This window comes from Callorhinus ursinus, unplaced genomic scaffold (assembly GCF_003265705.2).
Source record: "Callorhinus ursinus isolate GAN/ISIS: 27379988/994484 unplaced genomic scaffold, GSC_fseal_2.0 scaffold5, whole genome shotgun sequence".
Taxonomy (NCBI): Eukaryota; Metazoa; Chordata; class Mammalia; order Carnivora; family Otariidae; genus Callorhinus; species Callorhinus ursinus.
Window position 1 is genome coordinate 69,002,148 of NW_027397067.1, and position 19,041 is coordinate 69,021,188.

Below are 19,041 nucleotides of genomic sequence, written 5' to 3' on the forward strand. Positions count from 1 at the left end.
GACATCCAGGCAAGATCCTCCACCAGCAAAAAGATTACAACTCGATGGAAGTTCAGATGATGGTTAGCCTTCATTGGCAATAAAGTACTTTTAATTAAGGTATGTACATTGTTTCTTAGACATAATGCTATTTCTCACTTAGTAGACTATAGTACAGTGTAAACATAAGTTTTATATGCACTGGGAAAACAGAAAATTCATTTGATTCCCTTTATTGCTGTATTCGCTTTATTGCAGTGGTCTGGAACCCTGCAATATCTCTGTGGTATTTCCTGTATCCCAAGTGAAAGAAACCAATCTGAAAAGGCTACATACTGTATGATTCCAGCTGTATAAAATTCTGGAAAAGGCAAAACTATGGAGACAGCAAAAAGACCAGTAGTTGCCAAGGGTTAGGGGGAGGCAGGGGTGAACAGGCTGAACACAGAGGGTTTTTAGAGCAGTGAAAGTATGCTATACAATCCTGCAGTTGTGGATACATTTCATTATATATTTGTCAAAACTCATAGAATATACAACACCAAGAGCAAACTTTAATGTAAACTATGAGCTTTAGGTGGCAATAATATGTCAGTGTAGGTTCATGGATTTTAAAAAATGCACTGCTGCGGTATGAGATGTTGATCGTTGAGGAGGCTGTGCACATGTGGGAACAGTGGGCATATGAGACTCTCTATACTTTCTGCTTAATTTTGTTGTGAACCAAATACTGCTCTAAATAGGAAAGCTTATTAATTTTAAAAAAATCTTATGGTTTGTAATAAAAAAGCTTTGGGTCTTGCCTTTTACAAAAAGATAAAATATACAAAGAAACCAGGGATGTGTAAGTTTGAGAACAGAGTGATTGTGAGTTCTGGCCATTGAACTCTGAACTTACGTATTTACTGATGGCTTTTAGAGGAGCTGATGTGATGGAAGGCATAGTCACACCTTTTAATTGCTTCTAAGGCAGTGGTTCTCAAAGTGTGGCCCTGGACCATCAGAGTCAGCATCGCCCAGGAACGTCTTAGAAATGCAAACTCTCAGGCCGTATATCAGAAATGGGGATTGGGTCCAGCTATCAGTGTGATGAAGCCCTCTAGGTGATTTTAAAGCTTGCTATGAATAAGCTAAGAGTAGAAGGAAGAACTCCTATCTTAAGATGGGGTGAATGTGCCGCATTCAAACAATTTATCTGAATGCTCCACAGTGTATCCATCCATTAGGATCTGTGGTTGCATGGAACAGAGACTATCCGAGCCTGACTTAAGTTGAAAAAAAAAAAAAAGAAAAAAGATTATACTAGAAGTTTTTCTATGAGTAACTTCCAGAATTAAATAAAAAAGACACAACCAGACATCAGAAAGAGTAACCAAGGAAACAGATTTTTATAGGGATTATTTTAAAATTGATGTTCTTTCAACTGCTTTCTGTACAAGTCTGACTTCACTGAAATCCAGAGTGCTAGAATGAAGTCTACGAGTGACAGAGAGAGGAGTGGGTGGCACTATGACCAACAGTCTCAGTAGGTCCCTTCCCAGTGGCTGCTCTAGCGAGATGGATGATGAAGCAGCAAAACACCCAATGTTGACTGTAGGGAGGCGGTATGACACAGTACAAGGTACATGGGCTCTGGCAGTGGATGTATCTGAATTTGAGTCCCAACTTCGCTGCTTATTAACCTCACCACCTTAGAGAAACTACATAACCTGCCTGAGTGTCAGTTACAAAATGAGCAGGGTTGACATGTGGATTAGAGAAAATGTAGACAAAGCACCCAGCACATAGTAGGTAGTAACTTTCATTGGGGCACTATCGCCAATCTTTGAATCACCAACTATTATTTATTTCACCTCCCACAGGTTTTGGGAGGGTTCCTTGGATGCCATGTACATACTCCCTAAATGTTACCCAATGGTGCCCTAGGTGTCAGAACAGGTTAATACTATTCCTAACATGCCCCACACTTCCAGAGATTAAATTCGGCTGTAGAGGATTTATCTGAAGGTGAGGGGAAAGTAGCCTTTGAAATAAAGTCATTAGGAGCTGGCCTACTCATTGTATTCCAGCAAAGGGAATGAGTCACCATTTCCCTGCCAACATGTATGTGTAAATACAGACCAAGGTTAAGCAACTAGCTGCTCTTGTTTTATTCTCTGTGGCTCTAACCTGCTGTCATAGCAGCAGCTTTTGAAATGGAGAAAAATGCAATGATTGCATGACCTAATTCAGGCCTGGAGCTTTGAGCGGGAAACATGTGTGGGCCTCTCTCTTTCATACACACACTCAGAGCCTAGAGCAATCAGCAGGGATTTTGAAACAGGTCCTTGTGGAAATAAATTCAGTGCCCTACACCTACCTATTACATAACCAGAGGTTAAGGAAACAAAGCCCTGTGGCTGGGTGTGCCTGAGTATGCAAGCCAGAGAGATACACACCAGATACCAGAGCCCTACCCTGTCCTTACTAAGCAGAAAAGGGAAGCCAGAAATGACCTCTTTATCAGGAATGGTTAAAATGCTATCTTCTGAAGAGGGTCAAGTGGGAGAAGGGAAGGAGAAGATAACATCTGTGAGCACCTATTAGGTATTAGAAAGCAGGCTTGATGGTTTTGCTAAGTATATCTCGATCTTCACAACACTTCCCAGTTTTTGAGCTTAGCATGATAAGGTCACAGTTATCACATCATGGATGAAGAAACTGAAACCAGGAAAGTGAACTCAACTTGCTAGTGAATGACAGTGGCAGGCTCACAAGGGGATATATGTGTGGCCACCACATTCTAGCTCAGCATCCTGCTGGAGTGGGAAGGAGACAGGGCCAGGCCCTCAGTCTTACTTGTCCCCATCCCAGGGAGGTGGGCTATACCAGTGACATGCGAGTCAGCTTGCCATTCACCTTCACTTGAGGCAGCCTCAGCCCAGTAGGGATGTCGTTACATCTTTTGGAACAGAAGAAGGTATGCACTATCCCTCCCTAGTAGCCAAAGGATGAAAGGGGCTATGCGCTCTGATACAGAGGTAAACTCTGGGGCTTCTCAATCTCACCTTCATCTTTGCACAGGATTCTCAGAGAGAAAAAAGACAACAGATTCACAAGGTAAAGGCCTTCAGGGCGTTGTCCAAGACACAATAAGCTTTTTCTTTTCATTTATTTTTCCATCTTGAAACATGATGGCCATGAAAAGATAATTTTGCCAATGTCTTCTGAAGTCCAATCAGTGTCAATGTCTAATCAAGCCGAAGAATGGACCACCCACATTTTAAAATAATCCTTCCTTCTTGCCTATATGCATTGCTTTATTCACTTAAATACAATACATATTTGTGGATGACTATTCTGTGTCAGGCATTATGCTCATTGCAGACATGGCAGAGCTAATTAAGACAGAGACCTGCCCTTAAGGGACTCTTAGTCAAGGGGTGAAAACAACAAGACCTGGGCAATGATACAGGTACATGCAGGGCAGTGAAAGGCAGGGGTGACACCTGCTAGAGACAAGAAGAAGTAGAGAAGGACAGTAGAAGGACAGTGTCTCAAGCAGAAGGATGACCATGAGCACAAGCAGAGAGGCATGAGAGAGTTCTATGCTTTTGGGAAATAGAGAGTAATCCAAAAAGTTGGACTGTGAAGCTTGAGAAAGATATAAAAGGAGATAAAATTGGAGAAATAAATAGCTAGATCAGGAAGGAGGTTAAGGTTTTGCTCAAGATCACAAGGTTTGTCAGGTGGTAGGCATGGGACTCAAGTCTTTTGCTTCAAATTATAGAGCTCTGTCAACTCTACAAAGCTAATATGTTTATAAATATGCTCCCTGGCCGTCAGTGACTATTGAAACCTGCTTTAAAAATGGAAGGATTTATTGTATATCCTTGTGATAAGTCCATCTTAAATCATACTTTTTGAAGTTGGTATCTTTTACAATGATTCTTCTATGTGCTATACAATCCATATTGCTGATCAGTAATATGGATTACTGGATAACTGGATGAAGTACTAGATACTCCCTTGGTGCTTGGCTAAAGTTAAAATAAGCACTTCTGAAGGTCCTGGGCCATTTGTCCATCTACTATCTCTTCATCTGCATGCATTTTGAATTTTACATGTGTAGCACTATTTAGCTCTTCCCTCCCTCTTTCTCTCTTCCCACAAGGGCACTTTCCTAGAACACATGCTTTTGGAGTCCCAGATCACCTTACAAGAAGCCCAATTATCTGAATCCACCATGCTATGGTGACCATATAGACAGACAACATAGGTAGAGAAAGAGGCCCAGCTTTTCCAACCTACAGCCTTTTGAGTCTTTCCAACCCAGGTATGACTGAAGAATCCTTTGAGATAACCTCAGCTCCAGTCACCATCTGAAAACAACCTCCTAAGACACCTCAATTCAAGAAAGCCCAGTCATGCTGCTCCTGAATTCTTGACCCTCAGAAATGGAAAGATTACATATGATGTCTGTTACTTAAGATATTATGTTTTGGGGCGACATTATGCAGCAGTAAGTGACACAATTTCTAAAGGGTGTTTATGGAAGGATTGTAATGTGGAGGCCAAATGATACGGAATACCGTTTTTTACAGTGTCTGTCCCTCCGTGTCTTTGACTGGATGTTCTTTCTCTTCTCTTCATCTACCCAAACTTGCCTATGTTTGAAGGCTCAGTTGAGATCCTAACTCCTCAATCTTTCTCTTATCACCCTAATCCATAATGATCTCTGTCTTCTTTGAGGCCAAGACCAAGGGTTCACAGACCTGCCTGAAAAGCAGAATCCTTGCTGAGTTTGTTAAAGAAATGCATGCCTAGGTCCTACCCTGGACCTACTGAATCATAATCAACAGGGTGGGGACCAAGCATCTTTACTGGTCTGACATCAGTTGGTAGGTTGGTGTGCAGCAGCTTTTGGAAACCATTCATCTGGACCATGAATCTGAGCACAGGATTACTCACTGCCTTGTAAAACCCCCTCACTGCAATATTATCTTTAAATATTTTAGGAGAAGAACCCTGTTTCTTTGTTCATTAACTTAATGGAAATTAACTGGGTACTTGCTATTTGCTGGGCATTGTACTAGGTGATGGCAGTATGGAGATGAGTAAGCACTAGGACCTATCTCAAAGAGATCTCAGGCATTACTGCAGGCAAAAGACTGGGCAATGACTCAGGGAGGGAGGCAGTCAGAGGTGGAATGCAGTGGCATGTCAGCTGGTACTAATGATCCCTGAAGCTCTTGTAGGCACAGTCAACCAGGCAAACAGGTAGGACCAAGATGAGAAGGCTGCATATCATTTGTTCTTCCTTCTACCCATTCCTGTTCACGCACAAATCCTCTCCCTACTTCCAGGCTTTCTCTGATATCCAGTATAATCCAATTTTACCTATAGAGAACTGTCCTCACAAACAATGTGTTCCCTGAGGTCTGTACCCTCCAAGGGATTGCTTTGCCCGCAGGAAAGTCAACACCATAACAAACCATTTTTAAACCATATATTAAATACTTAGTATATTCCAGGTTACTGTGCGAAGCATTTTCCCCATTCTTTGCTCAGGCATCTCTTTGTGGGAATTATTTATATTTTACCCCTTGCCTACCCCATCATCTCTCTTACTGTTGCACCTACCTCTGTGTCTAACCTACCTGGTACTTCCAGTGATAGGCTCACTGTCATCTCTGTCTAGTCTGGCTCCAATTAATATAGACATCTACCTCAGAATATGTTTCCAACATTTCACTCAAACCCAATGTATTATTTTCCTACTGCTGCTGCTATAAAAATATTACCACAGTTTAGTGGCTTAAATGAACATAAATTTATTATCTTAAAGTTCTGGAGGTCAGAAGTTCAAAATGAGTCTTTCTGAGCTAAAATCAAAATAAAATTCCTTCTGGAGGCTCATGGGAAGAATCCATTCCCTTGCTTCTTAGAGCTCCTTGAAGCTGTCTGCATTCCTAAGCTTATGGGCTCTTCTTCCAGCTTCAAAGCCACTCTGACATCCTGCTTCCCTCTTGTAAGGATCGTTGATGAATAATCCAGGATAATCTCTCCATCTCAACATCCTTAATTTAATCTACTGTCTAAAGTCCCTTTTTCCATGTAAGGTAAAATATTTATAGCTTTGGTGGGAGTTAGGATGTGAACATTTTTTGAGGTGGGGGGAATTATTCTGCCTGTCACACCCACATCTCCTGAGAAGTGGACTACACCACTGTTTCTAAGTTATCTTCCTGTCTACCTTCCACTGGACACATCTCATCCAAGGATTGGAGGAAAGGAAGCTGAAGTAAATGCCAGAACGGCTAGGTCTCCCTTCCAGAGCTGAACTGAATCTAAGGGTATATAATACTCATCCATCTATAATTGAGTCTCATTATCTTTATCAATCATCTGATCCCACAAAGTCTACTCTGCCCTAAATTGAAGTTTTCCTTGGTCACTGACCAAGGAAGGCCCTCCTTCAGATAATACTTCCTCCTCACTGTAACTTTGTGAGTTTCCTCTCCTGTCATCTACCCCTTATTCCTACTGAATCTTGCAGAATGTACCTTTTTAGACCATATGGACCATCTACACTCTCAGGCTTTTGTCTCTCTGGTTCATCTTTAGCCATACCATATTCACTATAATCCTCTAATTGCAAGATATTTATTGACCCACAACCCATCTCCTGTATCTTTTCTCCATCTTAGATCCTATACTTCACCTTTTCAGTGACACTTCTGCCTATCCTTTTCTTTGAACTTCAGTGTCATTCACCCTATCCATGGATGAATCCCTACTGCCTTTTTCGGGCTTGTTTCCTACATTCTGGGAGTCAGAGAATAAATTACATAACTGAGCAGATGGGCATTATTATAATCTTAAGGTCACCAACAACATTCGTACTTCAGCTCTGCTCCCGGACCTAACAATTTTTCACCCATTGCCTTCTCTCCTTTACAATGTTAGGATCTTTCCCTTCTCACCATACTCGAAGGCTCTGTCAGTTGCCTTCTCCTCACCGAAGCGGTGCCTGAACCCATCCACCCACCATAACCCATGCTTCCCTCTTGCCAATTCTCAGAGCATTTGTCTATACTTTTCTTGGGGCATCTGAATATTCTCCCTGGGAACATATTGTACAAGGTTCTTACCTTCTTCACAACTTTGTGAGTCTTAAAAGTAGGTTTCACTATTTTTGGTCTTTATTCTCTTTATCTCCTAGGCACTGGTCTTCCTACACAAAAGGCCCCAAGTGCAAACTTGCTAAATGCATGAATGAATGCATGAACATAAAACATCGATGCTTTCTTCAGTGACACCAACATGATAAGTTGGAAATTCACTCAGCTGGACCTATGAAAGTGAGTACTGCCCTTCAACAATATAATTTTTGCCAACAGGGGACTTAGAAAAATCTCCAGTCACTTATAGTGACAAGATTTCTTTCCCAAGCTTGCAAATTCCTGTTCTAAAAACAAGCAAAGAGAAACAACTAAAAAATAATAATAATAATGAGGTGTACATGAGATGTGTGTATATGTTGATAGAAATCTTTCAAAAACAAGCTCTTGACAAAATATTGAAATTTCATGTTTTTGCTAACACAGTGTAATGATAGAGTCCCTAAATTATTTTCAGTCTCCACATTCCTAGTATTTTAACCTATCCTGGCAGAGCCAAAAGAGGAGTGGAAATAAAGTAGGTGGAGGGAACAGGGGAAAGATTTAAGGAGATGCTTCCAAGATAAATCACAGAAAATGGAACACCCCTTCCAGAAATGAGGCTCCATGCAGCTTTTGACAACGGTTCAAAGCTGTCATGCTTCTTTAATTCGTAGATGCGTCAGCTGAGAAAGGTTTCAGTATTCCCACCGAAACCAGAACTACTTCAGATTTATGTGATCCACACCCTTGGAATCAAGGCACTAACATGTTCTGCTCCAGGCACTGAAAAGCTTAGCAGCTCCCTTTCAAAAACGAAGGTTTCCTGTAAAACAAATGGAGCCAATCACAGGTGGAGCAGATCCAGGCTGTTACGGGAGCTCACGTGGCTCAGGTGAGATTGGGCTAAAAAAGGCTTATGTCTGTGTTTCACCTCACTCCTCTTTTCCACTGAGCTACTTGCCATGGGCTTTATGAGCTTCAGTAGCTGGGCAGACCATGCTGTTTGTTTGTGAGGCTTTTGCAAAACACTCTGCCCTTGCCTAATTTTCCCCACTCAGGATCAGGTATATGACTCAGCTTCATCAAATGCCCTGGGAATGCAGTGATGATGGGTAATTGTCCTTTAATGCCAAACTGATGAGCTCTTGAAGCACTTAACTATGGTTAACTAATTAAGCTACATATAAACAATCACCTGCCATGGCTAAAGACCAAGTGGAGGCTAAGGTCACCAGCAGAGAGGCAGAATCATTTGCTAAGATTCAGCTTCAATATTTATTGTCGAAGTTCATCGGGCTCTTTTTTTTTTTTTTTTTTGGCATAAGAAGTTTTTATTTTGTTAAACTCACCAAGAGCAAAGGAGAATTTAAGTAAATTTCTCTATAAGAACAGTTACTAACCAGGGCATATGCCCTTTGGAGAGATCTTTATAGATCTGTTTTGGGGGTCAGGGGCATAGGGTTCAAACTAGTCTGATAAGTCCTCCTAAAATGGCTTGCTTCCCAATCTCCATTTGAGATAGGGAGCTCACTATTACTATGGGGATTCCATAGTGATATTGTCAAGTTTAAGGGGGAAGAAAATAAGTGGCTAATCACTGATGTTGAAATGCTTGAATTTTAATTTTTGCACCTTACTGTGGGAACATAGACCTATTTATTTAAGCTTTATGTCAACCAGGTTCTCAACCATAGCTGCACATGTGAATCATTGTTGGTTACTTAAAAAGTTCTGGAGCCAAAGTGTCATCCCTGAGTATTATATGTCATTAAGTCTTGGGGGAGCTTTTGTGTGTATGTGTGTGAGTGTGTGTGTTTGTGCATGTGTACATCTATGTGTACATTGTGTACACATATGCATATGTACACAAACATATATGCCTATGTATGTATATGTATGTTTAAAATTAATATGTATTAATTGATGCATCAGTGTTTACTTGATCAATGATCAAAATAAAATTAGTGAGCTGAACTCCCTTTTTCATTCAGTAGATATTCACTGAGTGCCCACTCAACACAAAACACAGTGATGAGTAAAATAGGGCCCTGCCCTAGAAGAATTTATGATAACTTTCAACCACAGAACAAGAAACATATTCATCTCTGCAGCATTCCCTACATCTGGTACAGACATCGGCTCATGGTAGAATTGCATAATGGAAACATCTTGACTGACAGGCTGGAAAAGCAACCTCACACCATGCTTTGGAGAGCGGGCTCAGGAAACAGACTGCCTCAGTTAAACTCCTAGCTTTACCTTGAATTAGTGGGAAAATAGGAAAAGATCCTCACTATTCTGTGCCTCGGTTTCCTCATTTATGAAATGGGAAAACTCAGAGAAACAGCATTCTAGGATTGTGCAGAGAATTAAATAATCTAAAGTAAATTAGGGGCCTCACCCATATCTCAGCGTACCTTAAATTCTTACTATTTTGCTAGTGCTCAGTTATTCTTAGCTGGATTGAGAATGAAAAGGGAAATTCAGGAACTAGCCTTTTTAGAAAACCTACTATGTGTCAGGAATTGCCAAAAGTATTTTGGATCAGGTTAATCCTCACTACAGTCCCAAGAGGTGGTTAAAACTTAACCAGAAGGAGGTTATATACCTTGCCAATCTCTACAAAGAGGCCTTCTGACATCTAGTTCTCCTGCTGTGGGAATGTTGACTCTTTAAGGAACAGAAATAGATTATATCTTGCTGGGACTATTTCTCAGAGAATTTATGGTTAAAGGAAATTCCTTACAATCCATTAAGACAATATTTGTACCCACAACAAGGCTCTCCACTTTGAAGGCAATAGTCATTCAGAGTTCCCCATGCACAACCTCAAAGAATATTGAACTTCAATCATTCACATAGAGAGGAGTGTAAGACTTGGCATCACAAAGTCCTGGTGGCTTTGGGGCCTTAAACCAGTTCCCTAACTTCTCTGAACTTCAATTTCTTCTTTCTCCTCCTCCTTCTCTTCTTCCTCCTCTTTCTTCTTTTTTCTTCCTTCTTCTTTTTAATGAGAATGGAAAATGGGGGTTATAACACCAGCCTTACCTTCCTCCTTGTGTTGTACCGAGAATTAAATCAGTACCACTCAAAACATAGTCTGTCCATGAACTACAATCTAACCTACAACCAGCAGTTTCAGCCCAGACCCACTAAATCAGAATTTCTGGGGGTGGGGGTCCAGGAATGTCTTCAAACAATATTCTTCAAGGTGATTCCTCTACATGTTAAAGCATTTTGTAAAGTGTAAAACATTTATGTTTCCATAAATGTGTTCTATTCCTGTCCAACTCTCTCTAACCCACATTCTATCTCCTCTTCTCCCTGCTCCTACTTTCCTCAATCCCTCTTCTCTATTTTTCATTGTCTTCCATCTAATTCACTTCCTCCTTTTGCCACCAAACTGAAAATATTTTGTCTCTAGAGAGCCAGTACCTTTCCAGTCTTCTGGGTTCTGTAAACACTAAGTGTTGAAATCATGTTTGATGAATGGAGGCATGGACAAATGAACAAATGTATAGGGTATCCAACCATATTAGTATTTTTTTCTTTTTACAAACTAAATCTTACTCATCTACATAATGGTTTTCCTCCAACAAATCTCAAGTGCTTTCACGTGCACAAACCTCATGCATCTTCACCTGCACATGATCTTACTGAAGCAGGCAGAGGCAGATGCCATCTCCCCACCCCACCCCACCCTACCCCACCCTGCCCCATCCCCAACCTGGCCAGATGCTGATATAAAAACTGAGAGTGTTTGGGTGCTTGCCTCATAATATACAGGAATGAGGAAAAGTCATAATTAGACACTGGTACTTAGATGTCCCAACCCCTGACCCATTGCCCTCCATTCCCAGGGTCCTTGGATTTAGAAAGAACATAAGATGAACTCCAGCTCTGCCCTCTTCAGCAGTAGAGTCCAGGAAAAGATAGGTAACCTCTTTCTACCTGTATGCTTTGAGGCTTAGATCAGAGAGCGTTTATAAAATGCCTGGAGCATGGTAAGTGCTTGGTAAATACTACATCTCTTTCCCCATATTCTTTTGGGGTGGCTCCTGCAAATGTTATCAGCAAAATGTACTTGGCTTCATTTAAAGTATCTTGATTGAGGGCAACAGAGTATAGTCCTGCCCTTTGATCTGCATTTCTTCAACAGCTGAGGTGAAGAACTTATATAAGCTGAAAATGAAAAATACAACCATTGCAGGTTTCTCAGTATGCATTCCTTGGACTACCTGAATCAGAATCCCTGGGTGTTTGCTAAAAACACAGATTCCCACGTCCTACCTAAGAACTACCCAAATCCCCAGGGGGTGGAACCTAGAAACCTCTATTTTTTGCAAGCATGCCAGACAAACCTTAAATCCACTCAAGTTTGAAAACCATTGCTTTAGTTAATCAAGTATCAGCCTTGACTATACATTAGGAAGAATTGGTGAACTTTTAAAAATTAGTGAAGCCCAGATTCCTACCCAGAACAATTGAATAAGGGTATCAGGGTGGGAGGGGGCATTGGATGAGGGGTAGGGTAGATAGTGGAAATGAAGGGGAGAACCACAGCCAACGAGACTTCTTTTGCCCTCTAACTAATCCATTAGTATTTAAATGTGTCTGCTGTTGGGGGAGAAAGAAGATGAAGGCAAGAGATTATATAAATATACTTTTGGATTTGTTTTTCCTAAATCAAGAGCATAACCTGGGCTGTTGAAGGCATTTTGAAAAGAAGCCTTTTCCTCTCTTTCTATGTAGGAGTCACTGAATGTATAGGCCAAAAGGAGCTGAAGGTAAGGTTGTTTCTTCCCTAAGCTGCCTTCTAACAAAGAAGCTGTCCTCATTTGACCAATGTGCACTACCGCACAAGGAACACCTACCTAGCATTTAAACAGTCTGCACTTTTAATTATTATATTAACATTTGGCAACTGTCAAATGCTCAGAAATAATTTTATATCCTCCCATTTCTATGCAACACATTTATTGATATTCATGAAGTGAGTTCCTCCAGCAGTGTCTAGACTGAATGTCAATAGGGTCTGCTGAGGGAGATACTTTTCACAGAAGGAGGATATTAATAATGGAATTCAAAAATTATTTTTAATTTTGGTTTAATAAAGGATTAGATGGTACAAGACCACTGTGCCCCCTTAATAGTTTGACGCATAAATAAATGTAACCTGGCCAAGTCATTTTGAATATCAAAGATGAGAAATGGTCAACTTAGCATAATTCGCTTTTAGCTCATATCAGCTTCATATTTTTACAGGCCAGAGTCTAGTCTTCTATGTTATATCAGAGAGTTTTTGACTTGTGTCCTTTGCAAAAAGAAGGGTGAATTTGGGAAGGTAGACTCCACTTTTGTAAACCTGAATTGTGAAAAAGGTAGAAAAATGGATTTTGCAGATATTCTTGGCAATAACCTGCTTCTCAAAAAAAGTACCCAGGGATGTTACTCAGAAAACCATCCAAGCTTCCTAGTGGGAAAACAGGAGGGAGCGTTGCTACACAATTAGGGATCTTAATAAAACCATTACCATCATGGGGCAAGTGGCCGATAATCCACTAAACCCTTCCCAAGCTTTTCCACACTTAATCCCCCACCAACCCCAGGAGATACCCCCCCAACTGTTACCCCTAATTTTATTGTTGGTTTGTGAAAGACCTCTGTTTTAGAGCCCTGAGTTAATTGCACTATTTAGTATGTATATGGCACTGTTTTTATTACTTATCTATACAAGGATCCTTTTTCATTTAATTAATTGATTTATCCCTTTTTATTCCCAAATCCCATTCCAATTTCTCCCCATCCCACAGGTAACCATTCCATTGTATTTATATGTGTGTTTTGTGTGAATGTGTTCTTATATAAGGTGTAATGTATGCATGTAATGTTATAGCTGTTTCTTACTTTTTCAACTAGAGCTGTTTTTAAGCTCCATTGGTGTTGCTCTGTGTACCTCCAACACAAGGTATATATATCAGCCCAGCTTTCCAAAATGAGGGAGCTGAGGCTTAGGAAGTAAACAACATTACCCAGCACAGTATCACATGGATATTCAATTGTGGAGCTGGTCTCCAGTCAATTTTACTCCGAAGACTGTGTTCTTGACCACTCTACTTCCCTTTGCTTCCCTTCAAAAATTTATGTTTGTTTTTCACAGTGACCCTGTGAAGTTTAGAGACGTTAAGTAGCTTGTCCAAGGTCACTCAACTAGTTAGTAGCAGAGTTTAGATGACAACTCAAATGTGTCTGACTCCTGAACCTGTGTACTTTTCATTTTTTTATCTAATAGCCTATATTAGCGCTAGAGCCTTCTGAGTTAGCTCACTCTTCAAGCTCCTCGCTCTGTGTTTGATTCTTGTTTAGTGGGCTGGAGGACGTGCATACCTTTCCTTGTCAAACAGCACAATGGAGGGGATGAGGCATCTTGTGGAAAGAGGACTACTGGGTTGTCAGTTACAATCTTACAATAGCTGGTACTACAGTGATTAGTCCCATCTGAATCTATGGGGCCAAGGAAGGCTATGTGGGCAATCTCTCCTTTCTGGGTGGATTTCTGCCAAAGTCTCATGCTGGAACGATGAGAGTACTACTGAGTTCTTTCTCCAAGGCTGACATGATGCAATAGGTCTGGTGACAGGAGGTTTTCCTTTTTCTAGTTGCCCTTGGACTCTTTATGGCTTTGTCTACTGGGATTATGTAAAGTTCCTTGTATGCCTTGGCTAGTGGCCGTCAGCTGTATTGTCCTTGCTGGTAAGCACCCAAGCAGAGTGAAAGGAAGTGTAGGTTCTCCTGAATATTTCTGAAGATCACAGGTCTAGATCACTAGTCCTAGAGTCTGGCCTTGTGGACCAAGGTTCTTATACCTAAATTAAACTGCAGGTATAAAATATGTATCTGTACACTTTCACAACATTTGTCTTCAGCCACTTCATAGCCAGCTGACCATTTGGATGGGGGCACTTTTCTTGCCATCAAACAAAGGGGAGAGAAGAACATTGACATTTTCAAAGTATTGAGTGGAGTTTTCTTATTCTGATACAAATCTGAGGGGTCGTCTTGTGTGGGAAAAATGTGATGAATTTTATAGTAAAACAAAATAAATATCTCCGACTCACTTCTTTCCAGTGTGACCTTGGGCAATTTACTTAACCTCTGGCTTATTTCCTCAAATATGAACCGGAGACAATGACATCCATCTCACAATGCTATTATAAAATAATAGGAGAAAATGTGTATAAAATACCTGGCACATTATCAGGCATTCATTGAATGTTAGGTCACCATCAGAAAGAAGAGATTGCAAATATTTTAGTACCTCAGCTCATTTTAAAGATTTTTCTAGCTCAAGTTAAATTATAGATTTTTTTTCCTTTGCCCTTTCAGTTCATTTTGGTAGAGGACAGCTTAGCTGGGCCTTGCAGCATTTGGAAGGTCATTCTGTGCATGAATTTGTTTTGGCATTTATTTCTGGCCTTCTTTATTTTATTTTATCCACTGCCAAGGGGGCATTTTGATTGGCACGGGGAGCCAAGTGAAACAAAACACTCCCTCGGAGGGACATACATGCAGGAGCTCTGTGAGAATTGCCTCCTTTCTGTCTGATGAGGGCTGACTTTCTTCCCCTTCACTGTGTTTCTGAGGGATTTTTGATGTTTTCCTGGCCCTGTCAGTTTCATTCCTTGCCTGCCTCATTCACCAACACCACAAGGCACTATCAGCTTAGACCCAGAAACATGATGCCAACATTGTAGAATCCATTTAGACATGGTAACGTCTAGTCTGAGGCTTGCAGGGGACTATGACTGAATTTATTTTAAAGCCTAAAGGGAAAGAAAGGTTTCTCTGCCTGTCTGGTACTTGGTTTCATTACTCAGCCTCTTCCCTAGTGATAGGGATTTTGTCCCTTGAAAGATATCAATCACCTGAGCTTACCTGTTCACATTAGCTGTACTTTTTGATCAGTGGCTCTAAAATGAATCATGTGAAAGTTTCTACTGACTTGAGCAGAGCCCCTTTTAAGTAGTCCAGGGATGAAATGAATTATTCAGTAAGCTCTGTCCTCTCCTGTACTCAAAGAAATTCAGGAGAGGCAGTGACTCTGCTTTAGAAGAGAATCTGAGAGGATCATGTGTTCATAAGAAGCATGTGTTATACTTTGCACTGAAGAATCCTCAGGAAGGAAACACATGTAATAAGCAGCAAGACAATTTAGAGTAAGTTGGAGAGGGCTTGAAACCTTAGACCTAGAGCAGTGTTCTTTCAACATATGGTTTCCCACTAACAACCCATATACCTGGGAGCTTGTTCCAAATACAAGCTCCTTCCCCTCCCCTTAGAAGATTCTAATTTTGGATGTGGAGTCCTAGAATTTGCAAGTGATCCTGATGGACACTGACACTTGAGAATCATTGGAGCAGAGATTCCATATTCCTTCCTCAAGGACCATATATTAGGTTTCTTTGTAAAATGTAATTTAATCGCAAATAAAGAAAAAAATTAAAATGGTTGCTGTACTAGAAAGGGGGATAAACTTAGAAATTAGGCAGATGTGGTTTTAATTTTTAGTTTCATACCTAGAATGGTCATTAGTATTGTTTCCCAAATGATTCTTGCTTTCCTCCTTCTGGGAAAAATGTTAGCATCATTCTTCTTCGGCCTCTTGGAGTTAGGTGTGGCCAAGTGGGGCTTGGCCAGTGAAATGTGAACAGTGGTATCTTTTTTTTTTTTAAGATTTTATTTATTTGTGAGAGAGAGAGAGAGCGGTAGAGCACAAGCAGGGGGAGGGGCAGGCAGAGGGACAAGCAGGCTCCCTGCTGAGCAAGGAGCCCGATGCAGGGCTTGATCCCAGAACCCTGGGATCATGACCTGAGCCGAAGGTAGATGCTTAACCAACTGAGCTACCCAGGCACCCATGAACAGTGGTATCTGACAACATTTGAGACAGGCCTGGTCTGTCAGCCTAGATTCCAGGGTGACGGTGATAAGCAGAGAATTGCTAAATCAGCATGGGTTGTAAAGAATGAGTTAAGAAGAAATGTTCATTGTTTTAAGATACCAATATTTGGGGTTTGCTTTTTACTGCAGCAGAACCTAGACTAACCTGACTTATAAACAGTAACTCACTCTGTAACCTGAGCCAAGATAGTTAAGCGTCCTGAGTCTCATTATCACCACTTCCTATGACAGTTACCCTGGGAATAGAGACAAAGAGTTAGATTTGATGCTTAAGTCTGTGTAAAATCAAATTAAACAAAAAATGTAATATCCACAATTAAAGGTTGTTGAGAGGATTAAATAAAATTGTGTAGAAGAGCCTTGCCTAGTTCCTGCCACATAGACACTCAATATGTGTTGGTTTTTTTCCTTGTCCCCACAATCTTTTTCACCAATGTGTGCATACTTTTGTTTATAAAGAATAAACCTTCATAATATTTTTAAGTGTGGTCCTAGTAATACCATAAATAGCATAACTACTTTCTATAAATAGGTAAGTTAAGGTTTTTGAAAGAACACTTAAGAAGATGTAAACATTCATTCTGTGTCATCAAGCAACTCTGTGAATTGGAGTTACAGAATCTTGAACTTGGGATATATGTTGAAAATGGAAGGTAATCATGCCATACATCCAGATTGGCACACATTATGTTGAATAAGACAAATAAGACAATCTCTCTGTCTTCAAGGAGCTTGTGGTCTAGCTGATAAGGAGGCAGAAAACCATCAGGATTGAGTAAACTTGTACAATGATGCAAATATGCACAGAGAGCAATGGGAACCAGGAGGGTGAATGATGAATGTATGTAGGTAGCCAGTGATTATATTTATTCTGAGGTTTAAATGACAAGAAGATGTTATGCAGGTGCAGGAGGAAGGAAAAGAGAGGCATGAGGTATGAGGGTCCATACAGGTAGAGGGTCCATGCTTTGAAGAAAGGAAGATCATGGGGTCTAGGAGTTAGAGAAAGAAATAGCTATCAAATCATAGGAGATGGGGTGTGCAGGTAACACAGGTCAGACTGTGAGATTTGGAAAGCTGGCTAAGATTCCAACTAGAAAAATGATAATCAGATCTGTGTTTGGGGGCAAGACCTCAGGTAAATTACAGGAGACAAGGAGCACATTTGATGGGTTCCTAAACCTGAGTACGACAGTTACCCTGGGAATAGAGACAAAGAGTTAGATTTGATGCTTAAGTCTGTGTAAAATCAAATTGATGATGAGACATGATAACATGTTTTATAACTGAATGCGACAGACAAAAAAGAAATTTTAAAATGTGGTTAAATTTTCTAACTGGAGCAAATAGGTGAATGATGTTGATATAAACTAAGACAGGGAACAGAAGAAAGAAAGAAAGAAAGAAAGAAAGAAAGAAAGAAAGAAAGAAAGAAAGGAAGGAAGGAAGGAAGGAAGGAAGGAAGGAAGGAAGGAAGGAAGGAAGGGAGGGAGAAAAAAAGAAGAAAACAAGCCAGCCTCTTACACTGGGGATAATATAAATCTGGTTTTGGCTTTATTATAAAATTGTTATGTAAAAAATAAAAAGAATATGTAAAATATATAAGCAAGTTATGACTCATAAGGAAATGAATATTTGTGAGCTCACTACACAGAGAATGTTACTTCTAACATTGATGCCACCTGCATGCTTCTTCGCAAACCCATCTCACTATCCAGAATCATTCCCCTCCCTTCCCTTCACAGTTCTACCACTTGTGGATATATTCTCATATAATAAAATGTTTATTTTTTATATAGCATATAGCATTCTGTGATAATTCTTTCACTCTATCTTGTTATTATTTGAGATTCATCCAAATTTATTTGTGTAGCTATTGTTTATTCCTCTTCCCTGATGTATAACAGTATATTGACTGACCATACTTCAATTTATTTCCACTTCTGTTCATGCCCTTAGATTATTTCCATTTTTTTAAATCACAAACAATGCTGCTATATGTCCTTGTTTTGATCATTTTGATTTTGAGGAGCATATTCAGGCATTCTAGAGCTAAGGGAAACATCTGAGCTAGATATATGAACTGGAAATCTTTGAGGAATAGGTGGTATTAAAGGCCATTGGCTTGATCACTATGATTCATTGTAGGCGTAGAGAAGAGGGCCACACTCGGCAATCAAAATCCTCACAAACACTAACAACTAAGATCTGAAGATATGTGCATTAAATTAGTTATCTCAGCGTAAGAGAAGAATCAGGAGTCATATCAGGGAAATCACTGGAGGAGATACTGAGGGAAAGTATTGTCTATACTCACAAAAGCAGAGAACACTCAGTGGATTTATTTGTTATAGCATCAGGGACATAGTGAAAGACAGCTCATCCAAGAGTTGAAGAGAAAGATGTAGAATGCAAGATGAAGAAGCATTACCAGTAGAGTACATTAGTGCTGAAATAAGTTTGTTAAAAGGAGTCAGAGTTGGACCAGGAGGCTGAGGAGGGATGCACATTCAAGGAAATGTTTCTGGAGACATGAACATATTTATGGATGCAGGGGAGAAATTTGCTATTTAAGATTCATGGGAGAAATGGAAAACTTGGTGTAACTATGTCCTATAACAACAACATTAGAGAAGATTTATGGCTTGCCCTCTGCAGACACTCTCCTAATTTCTTTATATGTAGTCTCTACAACAATCTTAAAAGAAGATATTTTATTAATTCTCTTTTTTTATTAATACTCAAGCTGCTTTCTTAAGAATAGATGGTAAGGGATCCAGAGTAGAAGAGAGAGACTTAGAGGGCTTTGCGTAAGTACAGTTTCAAGATGATGGTGAATTGAATGAGGGGCAAGTGGTGAGAAGAGATTAAATTTGGCATTACTTTTGAAGTAGAGCCAATCAGATCATTAATAGATCAAACTGGTCTGTAAAGGAGAGAAATAAAAGACAGCTCCAAA